Source organism: Hippoglossus hippoglossus, chromosome 7 (genome assembly GCF_009819705.1).
Source record: "Hippoglossus hippoglossus isolate fHipHip1 chromosome 7, fHipHip1.pri, whole genome shotgun sequence".
NCBI lineage: Eukaryota > Metazoa > Chordata > Actinopteri > Pleuronectiformes > Pleuronectidae > Hippoglossus > Hippoglossus hippoglossus.
In genome coordinates, this window is record NC_047157.1 from 7,741,613 (window position 1) to 7,760,535 (window position 18,923).

General features: G+C 38.9%; 1 long non-coding RNA gene across 1 annotated transcript; it reads left to right on the forward strand.

The window, feature by feature from the left end:
* Positions 1-246: 246 nt before the first annotated feature.
* LOC117764840 lies at positions 247-1,464 on the forward strand. The gene is made up of 2 exons (XR_004614460.1): positions 247-654; positions 686-1,464. It is a non-coding gene; the product is annotated as an uncharacterized LOC117764840 (long non-coding RNA).
* Positions 1,465-18,923: the final 17,459 nt, after the last annotated feature.

Below are 18,923 nucleotides of genomic sequence, written 5' to 3' on the forward strand. Positions count from 1 at the left end.
TCCACGGCGGTATATTCGATTATAAAAGTGTTTGTGTGAGAGATGACTCACAATGGGCTGTGTGGTTATCGAAAAATAACCTAAATTGCGTGTGTGGAGTGATTTATTTTTCATACCGAGGCTGCACTGCATCACAAATTTGCCACTTTATAACATGGACGCCTCCCAAAGATGAAAATATACTATATGTCTTTTATTACTTGTGTAGTATGATCTATTAGAAGGAAACCTGCAAAGAAATATTTTAAAGATCCAACAAGTGGGAGAAGACATGTGTGGCTGCCATGTTAGAGCTGTGATCCATCCATCCATTATCTATAATTCTTATAGTTCGCACAGAGAGGCTGGAGCCAATCCCAGATAACATTGGGACAGGTCACCAGCGTACACACAGAGACATACAATCATTCACACCCACGGTTAATTTAGAGTCTCCTATTAGCCTTACCCCAATCGACATGTGTTTGGAATGTGGGAAGAAGCTGGATAACCCGGAGGAAGCAGACACTGGGAGAACATGCAAACCTCACACAGGATTCTAACCCAAGAAGCTTCTCGCTTTGAGGTAAAAGAGCAAAACACTGCACCACAGTGACATAGAGCTGTGAAAAAAACATATACCTCCACTCTAATCTTGGCTGAATATAATGTCCAGTGCAATTAAATGTTGTAACAGAAGTTAGAGTTTTAATCATCAAACTTGTGTACATTGTCGAGTATCACAGTTGCTGGTATTTCACTTCATCCATCGTAACATTTTCAGTAAAACTATTTTAAAAGGTCGCTAAATAATAAATAATTTCTGTACATTTGTTTATATATGGAGGGTTATGTTCCTAGAAACTAGAGTCTGTCTGTCTCAGAACATTTAGTACCACACAACTTAGTTATTTTCAGGAACATGGCAGAAATAGGTCACCTTTGCTGGAGGAAGGGTCAAAATGTACCATGCAGTATAATGAACAGTGTTGTGTGTTCCTCTCGGCTGTAGAAAGAGGAGACATGCGGTTCCTGCGCTTGCTGCTGAGCCAGTATTCCCACTCACCTCCCACAGTTAGAGATGTTCTTTCAGCGAGGCCCCGCTGCTGCTTTCTTCCATTCTGAATGTCTGTCTTGCTGTTTCAGGGTTTTTGAATGTGGGCTGCTGTCAGGATCAACAAATGGTACGGTGGTGGTATCCAGCCTCCTGCCAACTATGGTACAGCACAGTGTGTACACTGGAAATCGGAACAGTCTGACTTTACCAGAAGCAGACAATGAGCTGTCATGCTCTGGCAAGTTAACGTTGTGTATTCTGGATGCAGGAAGAACTGTGCAGTTCATCAGATCTTATAACTGTTTACGCAGAAAGAAAAAGATGAGCATTGGCAGGAGTGATGCTTGACATAATTATTATGTTAATTGTTGGATTGGCTTTTGTTAGAGGAGAACATTATGCATAGTAAAAGGTTGCAGCAAGTCTTATGATGCATTACATGTGTTGAAATATATTACTAGCCATCGGTATGTTGGGCGGGATGTCTCACACAAGAGCATTCATGGAAATCATGAATCCACAATTCAACTGCAAAAGCCACAACACAACTGCAAAAGCCACAACATAACTGTAAAAGCCACAACACAACTGCAAGAGCAAAATACAACTGTAAAAGCCACAACACAACTGCAAGAGCAAAACACAACTGCAAAAGCCACAACACAACTATAAAAACAACAAAACAACTGTAAAAGCCACAACACAACTGCAAGAACCACAACACAACTGCAAAAGCCACAACATAACTGCAAAAGCCACAACACAACTGCAAAAGCCACAAGACAACAGTAAAAGCTGCAACACAACTTTTGCCGTTGTGTTGACACTTTTGCATTTGTGTTTTCCATTAATGCGCCTGTGTGAGACATCTCGTCCACCGTACATCTGACATTAAAGATACGGGCAACATAGAGAATGACTTCACTACACAAACAACATCCAATATGACACATGTCAAAAAGCACAGGTCAACAAACAAACAGAGGTCGAGGAAGGACATCAAGATGAAGATTCAGGAGATAACATAAATAGCATTAAAAAAGACAATAAATATATAATAAATAGACATTTGTTACATGTGTTATCATGTCAAAGGCAAAGTCATAAAAGACGTCATTTAAAATGACTACTGTCTGAGTTTAGCAGCCTGATAGCAGAAGGAATGAAAGATTTGCAGAATGGGTTAGTTCTCCTCAGAGGTACAAGATAACGGCCGCCTGAAGGCATCACCGTGAACAATAAAATTAAAAAGAACAATAAAAGATACTTAAAATCCGCTCACTGACATTGACTGACAGTCCCTGACTGACATCAAATGGATTCTCTGTTGTCCACATTTGACAATAGACTCAGTGTTAATATCAAACTTAAGTTGACAGTCATAAACTAAATGGTCAGTGCATGACTTGTGTCTTAGGTCAACAATCATTTCCTCAGTTTTTGTTCCATAGATGTCAAGGTGGTCGTGGTTTGGGAACAGACAAGCTTTATTTCTGGGCTGCACACCTGAACAATTCTTATCAAAAACGTATAGTTTGTGTCATTGCCAGCCCATTAACAACCATCATGCAACACAATAACATCTGACAATTGATCGGTTCTGGTAATACGAGCAGATTTTCCGTTTTTCTACAGTGAAACCTTCAGGTGCAGGAGGAACAAGTGTTTCAGGGCTGCAGGCCTCTCATCATTGTGTTCCTGTCTGTGCCACCGAGACCTCGTCGACCACAATAGATCCCCGGCCGGGCCTAATGAGACACAAACACACCCCAGAGGCTGTGACGGGCTTGCTAAACACGCCATCGTTGAACGGAGCAGCACTGTAGCGAATTAGCATTTATGCCCACATAAAAATCCATTTACTGATCCATTAGCTTAGCATAGTGCTAATGAGTTGCCAGTGATGACTCGCAAGGGGCTCTGGTTTGCAAGTGAGCCATCATTAAAGGTAAACGCTTACGGGGCAACAGCTTCATGGGTTGCATTGCAAGGACTAGTACTCAGACTTGGTACTAATATCACTCTTCATGTGGGTCATTGATGTGTTTTCCATTTTGTCCAATTCTACTTCCATATTTTCTCAAATGCCGCCCAGACACCTGCGTGTTCTGCCTGTGGGAAATGGAAGTGCTGCTGTCACACGAAATCTGTTGCTCTATCCCTCCAACGTACAATGAGGTGGAGGCTGCACTCAACAATTACAACCTTTCCCAGCTAAGCAGAGCAGCACCGGCTGCGAAGAACCCTTTAAACATGGCTAGTTGAAAAGTAGAATACAATCAAAGGTATTACTGCACTGAGCCCTAAGCAGCTTATATCGACCCAGTGATTTCTGGAGAGATTTCCGACTTTCATTTTCCTGACCTCTCTATTATTACAACAGACATTTCAGTGTTCACTTCAGACTTGCTTACAGGTGAAGGTATGTGGAGCGTGGCACCTCGCCATATCCACTTGACACTGACGAATGTGTAAAGCAGACATGCAGCTGAATTAAATGTCACTCACACCACTGAGTGATTCCCTGTGAGGGAGAAGCAGGCAAAATGATAACGGCTTCATCTGAAAACGTTCCCTCGCTGCCGAAGGCTCAGTCCGGGGCCCATTTTTTCGGTGCCTCCACACTGAAGGGGAGCGAGCTCTGGGGGGAAGATGAAAGTATAAAATGGTCGTTTTGCTAGAGCAACACAGGCTAATTTATCATTCTCCAGGGGTCAGGCGACGCTCCCCTGGTTGTGAATTTTAATGTTGTTTTTTATGGGTCTTAATAAACTCTGTTTTGCTGCAAGCGTTTATGCAGAAGAGCACAACATCCTTCACTTGGCTCATTTAGCAAGTCAAGGAAAGAGGAGCTGGAGCCAAATTTAACTGATGGAGTCATCATTAATTTTTTACACTAATAGGAAACAGTGAGGTGAAATATTGACAGTATTGGAGAAGTAATGGGAATTATTTGCATGTTTTTTGAAGATCTGGGTTGCACTGTCAGACTGTGTATGCTACATTACATCAAGACATTACATAGAAGCAATATTGGTTTCGAATAATTTATGCATGCATTTGTGGTAAAATAAGACATTTGTACAGAAAAGGGTACTGCTTCGTTTTTTGGACCAGACTAGAAACAAGATATAAAACAAAAGAGAGAGGGAAAGGAAAAATAAAAGGTGGATATTCCTACACCTGTCCCACAACCACCTAACACTGCTACTTTGTGTTTAATTTGTAAGTTGTTGATGAAAAAAAGAAAGTAATGCTGACCATGTTTGGACTATCGTTCAAGATAAACCTTATTCTCTTCAGGTGTAATGTATCAGTTAGTTCTGTGATCCACAGCTTCACTGAATGAGGTTTGACTCTTTTTTAAGACATTAAGTAGTTTTTTTTTTAGCTGCTATCAGCCCAAAGGAGACAAAGTGTTTTTGAGAAGCAGCAAGTTTACTTAAAGCCTCCGGTTTTCCCAATATAATCACTTTAGCATTTGGCTCCAGTGGGATTTTCAGTATATTGGGGAAGATACTGAATATTTCATTCCAAAGGCTTTCTATTCTGGGGCAAATTACAAAACTGTGGATTAAAGTGACTTCTTGGATCCAGCATTTGTTGCAAAGTGGGGAAACATCAGTAAATATTTAGTTGAGTTTACATTTTGAATTGTACAACATGCCGCCCTTTAATCAGATCAGGCAATGTCTAGCAAATTTTGAAGCAAGTATGAATATAGCTTTCTTCCCCAGTGGTTTGAGATTGTTGACCCACCTTATCCAGGCAGCTCAAATGAATTAATGTTTTGTACATTGTAAATGAAAGATATCAAGTCATCTGTATCCGCCTGCCTGTTCAAACAACCATCAAGATTATCTGGACTTGCAGTGCTGTAGTCTTGCATGTATGTTTTCTCATAATCTCTAACCTGAAGATAACTGAAAAAAATACGTCAAAATTGATTGTAATGCAAATACAGTTAAAAATGAATTGTAAAGATATAGGCTTAACAAGGAAAAAACACAAAACTGTCAGTAACAGATCTTTTATGTTGTGTAAAAATGGGCAAACACAATATATAGCATTTGTCATGATTCTGCCTAAGACTCCTTAGTTATGGACGTTTTTTCTTGTGTTTAGATTTGTGTTCATACCGAGTTTCCCATTTTATTTTGTTTTTAAGTCAAATCCTCACTTCTGTCTTTGTCAAGTCGTCTGTTTAGTCTCTGCCTGTTTTGTCTCCGTCATCTCAAGTTCCTTATCCTGCCTTGTTTTTCCTGAACAGTTTCAGTTGGCCTGTTTGTTTCCTCCCCCTTATTTTGTGTTTTCAATAAATTTAGTTTTTTAGAATTGGACCTGCCTCCTGTCTCGCTCCTGCTTTTGGGTCCACCTACTCTCTAAAATTGTGACAGCATTTATTGAATGTGCATCGCCCCTCAGCTGCTTTTCATTCCTATTTATTCTGTTGCCAGAGAAGGTACCAAATTGGTTCAGCTTTTATAATATATTTGTGGAATCTTACTGAATTGACGTTAGTGTACAGTAGTGCATTGTCTCCATAAAGAGATATTTGATCTAAAATATGTCTGCCACTGCAGCTATATATACCTTAATGTGACCAGATGCCCTCAGCTTTGTTGGCCATTGCAATGTGTCAGTAAAACCAAAACAATATGCTAAAATACGAAAAAGATAAGTCAGCCACGTGAGTGTGCTTTGTACCAGTGTGTCTTGAGGTGTTTTTGGATATAGATAGCAAGTAATAACTGCTGACAAAAAAGCACTTAGTGTAACTGGACAAGAATTATGGCTGATACTGAAGGAGTTCGGAGTGCTATATATATCAGAACAAGTAATCTTAAGATCAGTGTGGTGAGGAATGAGCAGCTATGGCAGAGTTGAAAAAAGAAAGTGACTTGAAGGCAGTTTGGAAATAAAGAAACAATGTCCTGTACAAAATGTCAAAAGAACCTGTGTGATTTTGTCGATCGTTGCGAAGAAATTGTATTAAAGAGCTTTGCGACAGATGACAAGAGACAAATGCCAGTTAGTTATCCATGCATTTGAACAACAAATGAAGTTGTAGTTGGAAGCCATACAGAATTAATTGCCCGTTGGGGACAAATTTGAATTTGAATACAGTAGCATTCAAAAGAACAACATATACGTAAACAAGGCATGCCATGTAAATTCATGCAGCAATGGTAAAAAATGCTCACTCCAAAGCAAAGACACTTGTCTTCAAGAGTGTTCTTAGTGAATTAGACAAAGGTAAATCAAGAGAATTGAATATTGTTCTGTTTGTGGCATCAAAAGGACTCTGAGACTTTAAAAAACATTTCAAACATGCAATGCCCGTACAGCTGCGGCCATTTCTGAGAGTGGCCCCGAGAGGATTCAGCAGCTTGTTTAAGGCTACATCCACAGTACAATGTTTACTTTTGAAAACTCGACACTAGTGTATGGCTCTGTTGCAGTTTTAATCCCCGTCCATACAAACAAGCAATAAAATGCATATGACATGACTCCTCCTGTATAATGGGGACGTGTACACAGGAAGCATTTGGTTCTTTCATCCAGATAATAACTCGTCTCCTATGCATGTAAAGATTTGTATCATTGTAAAATGCAGAATTTGACAGCACAACAGCTGTTAGCTAACACAACAGGGTCAGCAACACTTTTAATTGATCATCCATGTTGTGTTCTAAACCAGTAGTCAAGGCTAATGTCGGTTGTTTTCTTCTGGAAGTGGGTCATGTGATCGGAGCCTGACAAATTAGCGAAGGCTATGTTGTGACTGAAAAGACCCAATCAGCAAGCAGTTTGATTTGAAAAAGGTCAAATAAATGTTTAAAAATGGCAACTTTAAAAATGTAACAATGTAATACGTGAGTGTTTTATGTCATTGGAGACCACAGTGAGCTGTACAATATTGGAGAATTCTAGAAATCCAGAATAGAATGTTTTCCAAACCATCAAAGGTATAAACACCCACTGAAGCTACATTCATTCTATTTCAGTCAGTTAAACTAACCTGCTAGTTGGAGCATTAACTTGACAAAACTTAGACTCTTTTCAGTGAATGGCATTTATTTTTTGAAGCCATTCAATTCCTGACATCAGTGATGTCTTTCATTTTTTCGGGATCGACCCTCTGGAGTGTTGATTGTTTTATGTTCCAGCTGACACTTAAGCAGATACAGTACATTATTACAGTAAAAGTAAAATGAAGAATGGTGGGTGTAAAGAGTGAATCAATAGTAGTTTTATTTTAATATATTTTTCACTTAGTATGTAGTGCTTATTCTTGATTGTTTAAAGTAAATATAGTAATATGAGTAATATTAGTTATAGGTCCGTCATTTATCTTTAAATCAAGTAGTAGTTTTGTTCTTTTTGGTGGAATTTAAGATTAGATTGTCAGATGATTTACTGAGCTTGAAACTGTCTTGGAACTTTTCTGCTCCGTGCATGGGAACTGGCTGTCATGCTCTATGAGGCTGTCAGGCTCTACGAGACAACTTGTGGTTTTGTGTTTAGACTTTGTCTTTTCTTCTCTCCTGTCAGGTGTGAGAATTATTTAGCTACGATGTAATTGGAATTTGGCCTCAGAAAACTGATCTCCTCCCAGACTACATCTTACACAGTGCTAACTTACCTGGGGAGTGGCTCCTTTGGCAAGGTGACCACCAACGAAACGGTTGATCTGAAAATAATCAGAAGCAAGGAGCAAATTCAGGAGGCGAAGATCGAGGTGCAGTACAACCTCTAAATACTGAAAGAGCTCAATGCAGACCGGTTAGGGTTAGCCCTGCTGGTATGAGTGCTGAGGAGCATTCCTTCTCACCGGCCTCCACCACCTGTGAGGCAAAGAAAGGAAAAAGGAAACGCAGAGTGTGGTAACAGGTTGGTGTTTGAAATATCTCCCTGTATTGATTATTTCATATTGTAGAAGAATAGTTCAGCAATTAGGTAAAAAAAGATTTTTTTTGCTGAGAATTAAATTAGAAGAATGATAAAAGTGTCATTAACTAACTAACAGGCTCGAGCCAAGTGCATTTTTTAAAATGTCAAACCACTGCTTTAAGTTCCCTGGAGATTTAATGTTCACAGACCAGATGAGTCGAGGCCAAAAAGAGGAAGGAGGCAACAACTGGCAGCTTCTTTGACTGGATGACAGAGCGAGAGAAAGAGGGATGGTCTTGATCCAGTGTCTGATGGCGACTCCTCAACACAGAAGAGGACGAGACAATATTCACTTATTAAATGAAAAATAAATCATATTACGTAAAGAATTTCTTTGTCATAGCTCAACTTAGGACCTGCTTTAAAACCATTCATCTGGCCACATTAGCCTCAACTGCCTTAAGTTTTGAAGAAACTATACTCCCCTGATCAACTGCTAGATTACTTTATTACTGAATAAACCGGTGAGGGAATTTACATTTGTTGTTGATGATACTGCTGCTAAACTTTACTTTGGAGCTGGGAAGTTACTTGTTGATGTTTGTGTGGAGGAAGCTTGTCAGAGCACCTCAAGCTAGGGAGAGTTAATTGGCACAGCTGAGTCTATTTTGTGAATTACTCTCCCTGGATTAATAAGGCACAAGAGAGAAAGAGACATAGAAAGAAGAGGCTGGACAGAGTTGAGCCGCCCGCCCAGCAGAAACTGCTGGACAACATATGTTAAGTGTTTATAATTTATAATTGCCCCTGTTATATATATAAAGCATGTTGAAATCAGAATGGTTTGTCTCTTACTGCTGTTGGGAGACCCCGGTCGCAACGTAGTTTGCAACAGCTTGATTTTACAAAAAAGTCACTAGTTATTGGTCCACTGAGTAGATTTCAGGTTGAGTAACTCAACCAGGTCCAGTTGACCTGTTTTTTAGCACTTGGATATACCATGACCTGGATAATTGAGAATCTCCACAGACAACAATCACACTTTCATGCTAGCGACCATAGACAATATAAAAATGGACGAGGCATTTCCACCTCCTCTCACTATCTAGAAATTAAGCTAAAGTAGCGTGAATACGAATGGTGCCATCATGTGCCTTTAGAGCCAGAGTCTGTGCAGTAACAACTGGGGCCGCAGCGGAGAGGTCCTGTCCATACACGGGCCTGACCAATCAGGAGTCACCTTGTTTTTACACCATCAAATAACAAATTTGAACCATCTTACCAGTAACAATAACACTTAAACATACATCAGTGTGATATGAACTACCTTAAATGACAGAAACCATCTTTGAGAAATATGTATTTTATTATATTTATTTGTACTTTGACTTTGTTTGGTCAATCCATTAGCACAGAGTTGAGATTTATGACCTACACTTCAGCTAGCCATCAGGTGGTGATCAAGACTCTCTAGTAAAGGTTTGGTTGTGCAAGAAAACTGCTTGATTAAGATTTGTAAAATATCATTATTTGGGTCTAAGGAAGTACTTTCTCATGGTTATTATAAAAATAAACAAACGTTTTTTTTCCTCAATCAAACTGAATTTTGGAAATACACTCGAGGAAATAATATTCAGAGATGGATGGGCCAAACTGTTAAACTATTAAAATGAACATCCTGCTGCCCAGGGTAAATATTGTGAGCTCAATGCCACCTCTTACTCCTCCACCCTAATACTGGAGCAAATTGCAGTCCGCAGTGACAACATTCTTATGGAGAGGATAACGCCCACGCAGCAAGCTCACCACATTGCAGCAAGAGAGGCAGGTTGGCGGTTTGTCCAACTTGTAACTTATAACTGGGTCTTTTCACTTAGAGCTTTATTAACCTGGTTTCAATTCGATGCTCGGGTGTCATGGGGGAGAGGTTGGTGAGCCCTTGCTCCCTTGGAGATTTTCTATATTTAAACAAGAAATTGTGTGGCTGTTCTTTTGCAAGGGACCTTTAAGACCTTTTCCAGCATAAACACTGACCTTGTCAGACTTGACCAATGACCTAATGGGGACCTGGTCCTAATGAGGAAAAACATCATTTCTGAGGTCCTGGTTAAGGTTAGGGATAAGATGTGAATTGTGTTGAGGGTAAGGTTAGGGTTAGGCACGAATTGGTCATAGTTAAGGTTGGGGATGTTTTGGTTAGGCTGTCCACAATAAAAGGCGGTCAATGCTAAGTCCTTATGGATGGCTGCGCAACATTTGTATGTGTGTGTGTGTGTGTTTGTCAGGACCAGTACACCTCATGGGGACCAATGCAGTCCTAATAAGGCAAAATATAATTTCTTCTTTGGTCAAGGTTAGCGATAAGGTTTTGGTTAGGCCATCCACAGTGAATAGAGGTCAATGCAATGTCATATTAAGAGCAAACATCTGTGTGTGTGTGTGTGTGTGTGTTAACCCTAATTTACAGGCGGTTAATTAGTAATTAACCGTAATATGAAGAAATTGTTAAGTAACAGTATAGTAAATATCAGCAAATTCAGTATAATGTTCTGTTTAGAATTATAATGCATGTCAATGTTGTGGGTGATGTGTTATTTTAGTCAGACACCTTTTTGGTCAGCCCAGGCTACACTGTGGGGTCCTAAGGTTCAAGAGTCAACAGCATGACTTCTTGTCTGTGGTTAATGGGGTCATGAAGAGTGTAATAGTTTATAATTTATTTAGTTTATAATTCTGTAAAGTGGCCTCATGCATGTTTGCTGAGCTGCTTCTGCTTATGTGTGTTGTCTAACTCATTATCTGTTGAGCTAATGTTAGATAATTAACTAAACTGTAATTTACAGTACAGTTTTACATTCACCCTTTCACACACACACATTCATACAGTTCATCTATGTGCAGCACTTTCTCTATAAGAAGGGGCAATTTGGGCTTCAGTATCTTACCCAAGGACACTTCTGCAGAAAGGGGAAGAATTGGATCGAGTCAGCAACCTTCCTGTTAGAGGACGACCGCTCTAACCCCTGAGCCACAGTAACTAAGCTATCTCTTAGCTATTCCGTTTGAACCATTATAATGGGGTATTGTTGGTGATAAATCCTTTAATAAAGTAATTGAACCTGATGTTTTACAGTTACTCAGTGATTAGTTACTGAATCTTAACTTTGTATGTATATTTTATTTTGTTTTACAGTACCATTCTCTGTCAGTTCAGGGGATTCAGTTATTCATCATCCATGCATGTTTATGCTGAATATATATATGTACTTATGCTCATCACTCAATTCTACTTAAAGAACCAAGAACTGTTTGCAGCATCTGCATTCACTCTCTTACTGTCGTGGATAAAATGGTCCCAGCGGTTCACAACATTTGAACATTCAACAATCTCCATCAGAGGATAATGTAATACTGTGGTAGTTACTGAGTATTAACCGCTTGTATCCCTTATTGTAATCAGAGTGGATTTATTTTTAGTGGAAAGGTAATATCATTATCATAAAGATAATTACATTTCATGATTCCTACCTTGTCCCCATTTAGTATTAGAGAATATTTACATATTTTATCCAAACAGGCTTCAATTTACAGACCATAAGAAAGTAATTACAATTAATGTTCTTTCTACCATGCTCATATATATGTTGAAACTACCCATATGTTTCAAAGAATACTCTGTAACAACCAAAGTACTAAGTTAGCCTATATGGTGGCCTGAACGACCCACGTGTTTTACCCCTTACATGTGGGCTATACACCTATTATTATAACAATTCATTCTTATAGAATTACCAACCAAACCCCTCTACTCTGCTTCTATTTTGCTATTTAATTACCCGGTAATTCTACTGCTACAACCGATTGACTTTAGTGTTTCTTAACAATTTCTTCATATTACTACGTGATTAACACATAATTAATGGCCTGTAATTAAAGGGTAACTCTCAGTTTCTGTCCGTTCAGACTAAAACGCAGCCCTGCATTTTTTAAACAAAAACGAAGGTCATCAGCATTTTCAAACTGAGAATCTCATATACTCCGTGACTGGAACCTAAGCTTGTTTCTGTTAAATCAAAACATGAATGTAAATCTCAACCTTCAGAAAGCTTAATATGTTTATATACAAATGCAGATGAACTCAACAAAAATGCATTCATTTAATGCTCGACTGATGCTCTCCCACTCATCTTCATTGTAAGAGCAAAAATAGAAAATGATCCGAGCAGAATTTTGTGTGAATAATATAAACATATGTAGATAAGATATATAGGTAGAGGATTACTGCTTTATATTTACAAATCATCAGATGTTGAAGAGGTTACAACTGTGGCTGATTTTCAAGAGAATATTTCTGTGTGGAGTAAATGCTATAACCATGAGGTTAATGAGTTTATTCATAACATGTTGTTTCATCATGTACAAGAACAAAGAGGGTGGTGATTTAGAAGCACTCCACATCAGTGTTGGATCTTATGCTTATAAATGAGGAAAATATGATGGATGATATTCAGTATCCAAGCAAGTCATGTAAAAGTGATAAATGTGTCTTGTAAATGTAATTACAAGAAAAAATTACAACATGGAAAATTCTGAAGAAGCCCATAAGGAATTGAAAAACCTTGATTGGGTTTAGTACTTATCTAATTATGATGTTGATAACAAATGGAGACTAATTAAGGCAGTAAAATCAGGCCAGGCTTGGAAAGTATTGCAAAAATGAAAATTAGAGAAATGAATTGTGTTGCGATTAAAACAATAACTCCAAATGACTCAAAATCACTACAGGAATGTCAGAGTAAGAAACGTAATTGTGATAACACAATATTCAAGAAAAATATAAGGATTATAAGGATTATCAAGTCAAGGCGCGATACAATTACATTTTAATTGAAATTAAGTGAATTGAAATATTATCAAAATCAACCAATTAATCAATGAATGCAGCTGTAACTTTAAAAAAAGTTATTACTCATTTGAAATAGTAATAAAAATTGAAAATCAATATGTGGCAATCAGTGTCGTTATTGTTATACAAATAGATCAATGTAGCCTATGTGGGTCACAAGTGTAAAAATATTTTTGGTTCATTATGAAATTGTATGGAGCTAGAAGACGTGGCTTAGGACACATTTGTGTTCACACTGCTGAAACAATATTGCCACAGGTGGATCAGACCACCTCGAGTGATCGAATATTAAATAACATTTAACATGTCCTCAATTCGTCTTGGGTGCGTTAACATCTGTCTACTCGTGATTGGATCACCTGAGACGCATGTATCACTCAATAATAATAACAACGTTATTCATGTAGCACCTTTCAAAACCTTACGCCGTTACAAATTGCTTTGCAAAGAGGACTAAGAAAAGCAAGAAAACAAAACATCAAAGACAATAAGCAAATTAATGCAATGGCATTTAAAATCAAAGACCGCAAAAAAAACTAAAAGCAATCAAGTAAAAGTATGTTTTGAGGGATAAATTAAAACCAGAGGGTTGGGGGCCAGACAGAGGTTTCAACAGTAATATTTTGTAATTTATTCCAAAACACAGAAAGCCAATGAAAGGTGGATATATGCTCATAATGTTGAGAGAAAACTGTGCATTTAACACAAAAGAACATTTCATGCAATTCCATCTGTGCTAGATGTGACTATCATAAGAGGCAGGAGGGAATCATTTGCATATTCATTACTATGAAAGAATTGGTGTAAGAATAGCGATGCAAAGCTAATGGTGAATTGTCGCTCTAAGTGTCGGGGCCGACTCGTGGACCACCCTGAAGAGAGGTTGTCAAGGGTCAAATTTTGCCATTGACCCATTTACGCAGCAGGAAATTCTCTGTGATGAGAGTATGGATCTCCACGAGGGCTGACTTGTTTATCGAATTTTAAAAGGTTAAGTGACACCATTTAACACCAGGGTCAATTCATCATGACTGCTTCCTGCTGCATCTGTCTCGCGGATCCCCAGCCCTGCGTGCTGCACAGACAATTAACAGGCCTACCGCTGAGGACTCGGTTGTTTATTTGAACGCATATTGCCTTTGGACAACAGTGGCCACTCATCCCTGGGACGCGCACAAAGAGAACATCCAGATGTCACGGAGGACGCTGGGTACTCACGTGAGAAAAAGGACAAATGCACATTTTATGAGGGCAACAACAGAGAGATGAAATGGGCTCAAAGTCAAGTGCGAAGCCTCATTAAATGTCAAAAGAAACACTATTTTCTATTCAAGGACAGCAGTCAAATGTCTTTATGTTGATGAACTGAGACATAATAGCTGTATTATACACAGATAAACAGCAGAGGAGCTCCAACATATTGTTTTTGTCTGTTTTATTGATTGTGGAAGTGGAGTTGAAACATCCTGACAGAATATAGCTGTTGATATTTTCCGTTTGTCGACAATAACACCATCAACCAATAAGACCTATTCCAACAAGTGTTATTTGTGTAGAAAATAATTGTTCAGGGAATTTCTTCGACTTTTTGAAAATGAACCTGTATATTTGTGAGCTGTTTTAAATTCTCTAGTAAGAAACAAATGGACATTGAATAGAGTGACACAGACAGAGAATTCCCAAACTTATGACAGACAGACTGACGTGGATTTGATCTTTTCATGGCATTTACCTACTAACTCCACAAACATCTGTGGGAACACAAATCTCACGAATCGTCATCTTAACAGCTCTAGACTTGTCAGGTGTGTCCTTTATGGCCCGAGGAAGTACGATGTTGAATTTGGTGCGATTCTGACACACAATACTTTCAATATTGACGTACATGATCTTCATTGCAGATTAATCAGGTAGGATAAATGCAAACCTCACTCTGCTCCATACTGTTTATAAAAAAGCTCTGCACACAACGTCCAGCACACAAACAATAAAATGTGACAGTATATTGTCAAACTGTTTGAGGAGGACTCACTAATGACAAGGATTAATTCTGAAGTAGCTCCAGAGCATAAAAAAAAAGCATTCTTTTTAAAATTAGAGTACACATGTATAATTCACTATTGCATTTTCAAAAAGCTGCAACCAGCATTCCCACAGGCCAGGCAAACAGCCCATTCATGTTAAGAGCTAGCACTGCAGGAGTTTACTGGAAAATATAAAAATGTACCAGTCTTAAGCTTTCACTCATTTTCACAACTTTATCACCTTTCATACATATTTGTGTTCATCATAGAACTTCTGTGTGCGATCAGTCTCAGTTTTTCTCTCTCTTTGAATCTTAATGAAGACAGACGTGATAAATTGATGCTTTTCTAATGCGCTGTTATGGGGCTCCACTCTGCTCCTCTTAAGTCTTATGGTTATCAGTGATTAAAGCCCATAATTTAACTTAATTATTATTTTTACTGCTAAATAGCTGCTTTATAGCTCACAGCCCTGACCTGCTGCGATAATAAAGACAAACCCTGCATTTCCTCTGAACCAGAAATAATTAATAAGAGAAATCGTTATTGTTCATGTAATTATTGTCAGTAAATATGGGCAAATAACCTGCAGCTGTCTATCCATTCAGACTCGCGCCTCAGCCCCATGACGGGTGATTAAGCACGATCTATATTTGCCCGACAGGAAAGCCTCCCTTTTCCATGCCTATGTGCAACCAAAGAAATGAGATATCCTCAACTGTGAAATATGTAAAAGTGGAAAAAAACATGTCTGTCATTGCAGGCAGTCTGTCATTGCCAGTCTTGATTAGTTCAAACTCTGCTGAGCTCAGTGCACTGTCCCAGCCCTCCTGACTCGAAGACAAGGTCCTCTGGGTTTTAGCTGTGACAGATTGAGGGTGTCAGGAGGGACTCCCAAGGGTTTGTGTGTCTCTGTGTGTCTCTGTGTGGAAACGTGTGCGTTCATGTGTATGTGTGTGTGTGGTACCCATTTCAGTGTGTGTACATGCATGTGCCTTTGTGCATCAGTGCATGATCTAATGTGTGTTCATTTCTGTGTATGTGCTCGCTACCCACACAGTGTGTGTGTGTGTGTGCACTTGCCTAAATGTGTGTATTTGCATGTGCATGTGTGTGTGTGTGTGTGTGTGTGTGTGTGTTGGAGGCTAAATGTACCAGGGCCAAAATTTCTTCTGTGAATCACGTCTCCCATCAGTCTGACAGTATTAAGCCGAGCCCAATCAATACCCTGAGGGCCTCCAATCCCTGCAACTGTACGACACACAGAGAGAGAGACAGACAGACACACTACAGCAGTTGTCTTCCAACTTTTTTCACCCACTTCAGAAGCTGAGAGAAATTCACAGCGCCCCCAACCCACACTTTTAACAATCATAAATAATGAGGGAAGCAATGGCTAAGAAACAAAGGATCCAATTTTAGAGATATAAAATCACAAAAGCATCAGCAAGCTCTTGTTTGTTTATTTTCCCCACTTAAAACATTTTCATTCAACTTGGTTTCACTTCATATTCCCCCCACAGCACAAACAGCGACTCTAGGAGATGCCCACAGAAAGCTGCATCTTTGGGTAAAGAGTAAAACAGCCAGGAGTCCTGCTCATCGCAGCTCTGAATAATTCCTCTGCTGGTTGAGGTATTTTCTTGCAGGGGGCTACATCAGGCTACACTGCTAGCTGTGCTGTCAGGAGTGAGTCAAAGGAACAACTGTAGCATGTCTTGGTCACACGCCACCGTTCTATCTCTGTCTCTATGCTTGCCTCCACTCTTTCATTTTAACCAGCTTCTGGTTCCTCTTGACAAGGCTGTTTGAAAATGAAATTGTTCATTTTAATCATGCTGCCAGCAAACCAAAGCAAACTGAACCGTTTATTTAAGGAAATTGAATTCACGCAAGTGGATGACAGAGTGGTGCAAACTATATATATATATATGTGTGTGAATCCGCTCAAGGTGAAAATGTTTCTACTTGAATATTTAAAGTTTAAAGTGGAAATGTTTTTAATAACTTTCCCGGGGCTTTATGACTTAAATTCATGAATGTACGCTGACAATCTGCCAACCGTCAAAATAGAAGCAAAATGTTAGTCAAAGAACGTCATCAAAATGAATGAATGAAATAGAATATTATTTTAAAAGTTATAAAAAAGCAAAAAGGAAAATAACCAAAGCTCAGTTGAGCTGTCACACAAACACACAGCTGTTACATACTTTGTAAGTTAGCTACAGAGGCTGTTTCTGGTGAATTAACAGTGACTGCACAGTCCAGTGGTCAAATTTGCGAGAATGAAGAGAGGTGATTCAGCAGGCGACTGTTTTGTGCCAAAAATCATTAAAAACATACTGCACCACCTGGTCAGCACAAAACAGCAGACAGACACATGAGGCAGCTAGCTGGTGAACATAGTTGAGCATTTAGCAGCGAAAGAGACACATATTTCCCTCAGGGGTTCATAGAGTCACACAACAAAGCTAAAAGGACACAGAATATTGGACTTGTACAAAATTAAAAATAAATGCTAATGGTGCTTCATTTCTACTAGATATAAGTAAAGACTGTGAATAAAGATGCGTCTTCACTTCCTCCTGTTATACAAAAATGAAGCCAAAAGATCTGATGTAGTAGTGATGGTGGTGTGGAGCCACAGTATCGACTAAACACGAGTAAGTCTCAGCCTTTAATCATAACAGTTTTTTTACCTACAGTTTATGGATCATAGACTGTTTATAAAGATGGACATCATGATGGCTCCCTATAGGTGAAGCCTGGTGGCTGACTGCAGTATAGCTCATAACCCCCAACCCCCTCCATGTTACTAGATGGGACATGGACCAAACTAAAAAGTCATAGGTAGATAGTTCTTCCTAATGTATGTTCAAGTGGTTCCTTTCCGGTAAGCTTTGGTTTGATTACTTATTTGTTGTTATAAAATGGAAGATGGCAGCAGCCGTATCTATTGTATTTTTGCGTAATGTTTGTACAGCAGGAGGAAGTGAAGATACATCGTCCAGCTTTATATACAGTCTATTCTTTAAGCAACCAGTTGTAAACTGTTTACTGAAAGGTTTGCTATACGAAACGTAAAGGTTTATGGTACGTCAGTGTTGCAAGTGGCCAAAAGTATAGTTATTGGAGGTTTAAAATTGTAGCCCTGAAAGCAGCTTTCCAAAGTCTGTGTTAACATCTATGACATAATGAATCATATTTAGGAGTTTTACAGATTCCATATTCTTACAATACGTACTACAACCAAAATGTGGCAAAATAACAAAGGTAAATGTAAACTTAAATCTCAGACGCTATTGTAGATATAAAAGTCAGTATATATGAAATGGTGTGATGACATATTAATCAGTTCACATTGGTTTGTTATAAAAGTTTAAATTTGAATATACAATCAAATCCCTGTCCAGAAAGGCGAGAGAAAGCCGTATGAAATGAGTGGTTGGCAGCATGCATCGGTGTAATGGCGATAGATAGACAGACAGAAAGAGATGGAGAGAGAGAGACAGATCAAGCATGTTTAGCTCTGTGTCCCCTGAGGGGACCCATGTCCAGATGGCTCATTGGAAAGAATCCTCCCCCCTCGTACACTAGAGTCCTGTCTCTCATGCAACACAGAAGGCTTGTTAGTCCACACTATTCCTTCTTACTATGGTCTGTGGTTTTTAATCTACAGTGTCTGTCCTGTATTTGATGCGTTCATCAACTCTTTGCTCTGAATTTATCTCATTCACTGTATTTTATTATTAAGTTCCTGTTCTCAGCCAGAATAGCAATGGAAGAACTCATGTTTGGAGTGAAATTATGTTTGACTACAAATGTCAGGCTCAATAGAAGCTAAATTAAACGTATTATTCTCTGTAAGTGTTTGCAAAGCTCTGCAAATGATAAGGGTTTACAAATGGCTGATTTTTCTTTTCTTTCACTATCAGGAGGTGCATGCTTAGGATGACAAAATGTTTAATTCTCTCCGTTCCTCTATTTTTGAAAAGTCCCAGTCAGCAACGTTGCTTTTCACCAGGGTTTTTAATGGGTACCTCTTTGGCATGCAAATCAATGA